We start from the raw sequence: 4,890 nt of genomic DNA on the forward strand, positions 1-4,890 counted from the left end.
ATTTAACGGCCAAATATGGGACGACTCCCTATTTTACGGGATGGGCGGCGATCCTATTCAGGGTTGCTGAGATACAGTTTTTAAGGGCGCTGGAGCGGAAAACCACAAACGCAAAAGTTCAATCACATAGAAATCTGCTGTTAATCTCTTCATGTTAAATAAATAAAAAGTATGACTTATTATTGAAGTATTTAGTCGTTATTTCAGCTTGACTCATGCAGAACCGATCTGATCGTTTCCATACCAACGATCAGAAGGGAGACCTTGCCTCAGACCTCCAGTGACCTCACTGATGAGGTCATAAGAGACATCATGTACATCACAATAGATCAAAGAAGTTCTAAAGCTTGCATGTCTTGCGCGCCAAAATTGAGCCCATAAAGTTCTGTCAGACACTCAAATCAGCAGCAGCAAAAATGTCGAAGTGCTCCAAGAAAATCCATTTTCCGTGCCTTGAGCCACTAATCTCACTTGACTCCAGCGATGAAGAATTGACTAAAGTACGAGAGGATGAGTTGAGTGAATCTGACTCAGAACTGGAGCAGGAAGCCCAGATTATTCCTGTGACAGCGGGGGAAATCAAAGATATGCAGAGACGGCTGCAGGATTCCTTGGAAGAACAAGAGCTGCTAAGGAAGAAGGTTGCAGATAGTGAGATATGCATAGAAGCACTGAAACATGAATTGAGAAAAGAACACCACAGACGTCACAGAAAAGTTGAAGATACGTCACCTGAGTCATCTTTCATTCCACCACCTCCGAAGGACAATGACTCTGTGTGGAACACTTTTTGGAAAAGGTTGTCCCATCAATTTGACGATTACTTTGGAGATGTACTCGTCCAGCCAGAGGACCCCATTGTAAAGAAAGAGGACAAACTGCGTCCTAAGAATTTAGAAGAAAACATGAAACGGGCAGAACGAGATGCCATACCGCTACAAAATCTGTGTAATAACCTGGATGCCCTGTGTAATTGGACTTCTGGACACCTGTCTTTATTTTGGTTTGTCACATACCTCTACACAGCGTGGCATGGCTGGACCATCCCCATGTTGCTGCTGCTATTAATTCTCCGCCTTTCTTTGAATTATTTAATTTCCAAAGGCTGGAATATTAACTGGAGAATAGTCCCGGAGCTGACTGAGCCACTGGACTACCAAAGGCACACCCGTCATGGAGAGAGAAGCTCCATCAGGTTCAGGACGTTCTTCATCAAGCCCAGAACCTGTTTGGACTTCTGGCCGACTCCCTCGAGAAGGGAAAAAATCTGTTGATGTGGGTCAAGCCAGACACGACGTTAAAGTTCTACATTTTACTGTGGGTGTTCTTTTTCTTTTCGTGCTTTTTACCGTATCAGATGATGGGATCCATCTTAGTTTTTTCTGCCGGCTTAAAGTTCTTCATCGTTGACTTCATCTTTAACACTTACCCGAACTTAAAGAAGCGTTACGACACCTTTGGATTTTTCTGGGAAAGTTTACCCATCGACTCAGAGCTGCAAGATCACAAAGACAAGCGCCACAGCCTGTTTGCTGCAACAAGGGCTCGACTGAGCAGCTTCACTGCTGCTCACTTCAGAAACGGTGGCAGCCTGTTCCATTTCATGAAAAAGAAAAGACCATTTCATGAAATGTTTAACATCCCAGAGTCTGAGCAACCTCTGCCTGAGTTTAAGACCGGCTGGCATTGCTGTATGGTGAATAGAGACAGGAATATAACATCAAAAGAATTCTGCGGTTATGGGGTCCTCTATGTCACCGAGAACTATTTGTGTTTTAAGAACTACATAAATAAGTTCCATACAGTTATAAAATTAACAGACATCACAGACTTCAAGAGATATAAACTTGTACCAGGACTGCCCGGCTCAGGTAGGGGGATGTCAATAGCAACGGCAGCCACCAAGAAGCCTCTGTTGTTCACTGCTATGATACACAGCAAACGGGCGTATCAAGCCATCTATATATATATATATATATATATATATATATATATATATATATATATATATATATATATATATATATATATATATTCTCTTGTCGTATGTGACATACCAGTTTAGTAGACCTTACATAAGTGGCGAGCCAACAGCCAGGAGGAGTTGAAAAGTGAAGGTACTGTTTGTAATTTACATTGAAACCATATTTTTGGAAAAAGTGTAAAATCTCATATACAAAAAAAAAAAATATATATATATGGATATCGTCAAGTGCTATGGTATTGACGTAACGAGAGCCATAAGTGTAAATGGAGTCACTGAAACAGATTCTAACCGTGATATTAGGGCTTCCTTTGCAAAATATGGAGCAGTAAACAGAATCCTCAGAGTGCAGAACACAGAAGCAGGAGGGGGAGAATCTGTTATTTTAGAGTTTGGGTCAGAAATATCCCTGGCTAATATTGGTTCACATTTCCCTAGTGAAATAGAGAATGTTGCCAACCCGGATGTGAAGTGGCATGCAACTTGTCTCAGCATACCTGAACCCAACCAGAATTTGAGCCCTGATGTACCCCTGAATGAGCCAAGTGATGACACAGACACTGACAGTTCTTCTGACCACAGTACAACTCCTCTAATAAAACGCCCAAAGCCCATTTTTGTGCTCAATGAAGACCACTCTTCTCCTCCACCCCCTAAACCAAGCAGTTCTCAGACTGACATTGGGGTAAAAGAAAAAAGGGCTGAGACAAAACCTACAAAACTGACTAGCGATGTAACTAACCCACCTGAAGTTCAGCGAATTGTGGTGGAACAAATTATAAGAAATGATGCTGTCCCCCCCTAAAAACCAGTCAAAATGGTTACGGCCATTCTCAGGGAGAGTACCAAAGCCTCCAGGTGAGGCGGATTATGAAACATGGAGCCTGCATGTTGACCTAATGTTTAATGATGGCACTCCAGATGACGTGAACCGGAGAAAAATACTGGAAAGTTTGCTCCCTCCAGCATCTGATGTTGTGAAACAACTTGGTTACTCAGCACACCCAAGAGAATATGTAAAACTGCTTGATGCTGCTTATGGTCTTGTCGAGGATGGTGAGGACATATTTGCTAAGTTCCTGAGCACAAACCAGAATCCAGGTGAGAAGGCATCTGATTATTTGCAGAGGCTACAGGGGCTTTTGAGCACTGCTATTAAAAGAAATGGTGTGAATGCAACAGATGCAAATCGTCACCTCTTGAAACAGTTCAAAAGAGGTTGTTGGGACCCCAATTTGATCTTGAAATTGGAAATAAACAGAGAAGCGACACACAACTTTGCTGAACTCCTGTTACAGATACGCACCGAAGAAGATAAGCGAACGTCTAAGCTCGACAGGATGCATCGCCACTTCGGATCTTCCAAGGCAAAGCCCATTGCAAATGTAAATTCTCTTCATGACCTGACACCTCCTTGTTCTGAACCTGGATCTGAAGTTCTACAGGCATACATTTCTGAGACTGAGAAGTTAAGGAAGCAGGTGGTTGGATTGCAATTACAGCTCTCCACTAAACCCTCCAGAAAGCAGAGGAAAAACGAACAGAAGGCTGCTGAAAAAGCCCAGGATCTGCCAACAGCAGAAAGCCAAGTTCAGCAGGTTACACGTCAGTCCTCCGAAAGACCTCAGCCTAAAGCTTGGTTCTCTTTTAGGTGTTGAAGATGGGCATATAGCAAGAAACTGTGAAAACCCCATGAACAAAGCTGCTGTAGATCAGAAATACAAAGAACTGAAGGCTAAACAAGAAGAATGGAAGAGTAAGCACACCAGTCAGTCGTTAAACTGGAACAGGTTCCAGTAATGGGACATACTGGAACCAGAGACATTTCAAAGAGTCCCATACACAAAGAACTTTGCCAAAATAACTGTCAACATGGTGGAAACCACCAAGCGCAGCTACCAGGTGGATTAGTTGGCTCAAGATCTGCTGTGGATTTATCAATTGGAAAAATCAAGCACACCTGCCTTATTGACTCTGGGTCACAAGTTACCACCATCTCAAAATCCTTCCAGGAGACTCACTTGTCTTCATATCCTCTCTTTCCCTTGGAAAACCTCCTTGAAATAGAAGGAGCTGCAGGTCAAATCGTTCCCTATTTGGGGTATATTGAGATCGACATCACTTTCCCTCAGAGTTTCACAGGTGAGGAAAAACTGGTCACAATCCTAGCTCTAATTGTTCCAGACAACAGAGCCAATTCAGAAATTCCAGTCCTGATTGGAACAAATGCTCTGGATATTCTGTATGAAGATTTCAGTGAACAGATAAGCATCCCAGAGAACTGTGCTTATGTTCCCTCATTCGGCAGCTTCATGCCATCTACAAGAAAAAGACAAGACAGAAAAACTATGTGAGGTCTGTCAAAACACAGGGCAAAATAAGACCATCCTTCCAGCAGGTAAAAAACTAACATTGGATGGACGTGTGAGAAATGTCCCTTCAGAACAAGGCGCTCTTAGTAGAGCCTGTCAGCCAACGGTGTTTACCTAGCGGTGTGATACTCTGCAGTTACATCATGTCAAGTCCACGACAGACTTCATTTAAAGTTCCCATCCTTCTGAAAATGAGACTAACCATGACATTGTTGTTCCAGTTCATCAAGTCTTGGCACAAGTCTCCTTTCCTATGTCAGTCTTTTCTCCTGTTCCTACCTCTAACACTAAAGAAGAAGAAGAAGAACCTGAAAGACAACCAGACACATGTTGTGCTGCATATGAAGTGATTCAAAGTGAAAACATTCAGTTTGACCTCTCTGATTCCCCACTTTCAGAGGAATGGAAAATTAGGATTTCAAATGCTCTTAACTCATCCCTGAAGTTTTTGCCAGAGGAGAACTTGATTTTGGACACACAACAGCGTGTGAAACATAAGATTCGACTCTCTGATCCAACACCTTTTAAGCACAG

General features: G+C 42.6%; 1 pseudogene; it reads left to right on the forward strand.

The window, feature by feature from the left end:
• The first annotated feature begins 143 nt into the window (after nucleotides 1-143).
• Nucleotides 144-1,960, forward strand: LOC129368772 (GRAM domain-containing protein 4-like; annotated as a pseudogene).
• The last annotated feature ends 2,930 nt before the right edge of the window (nucleotides 1,961-4,890 follow it).

The sequence above is a fragment of the Poeciliopsis prolifica genome, unplaced genomic scaffold (assembly GCF_027474105.1).
Source record: "Poeciliopsis prolifica strain line A6 unplaced genomic scaffold, Auburn_PproV2 SCAFFOLD019, whole genome shotgun sequence".
NCBI classification, from domain to species: Eukaryota; Metazoa; Chordata; class Actinopteri; order Cyprinodontiformes; family Poeciliidae; genus Poeciliopsis; species Poeciliopsis prolifica.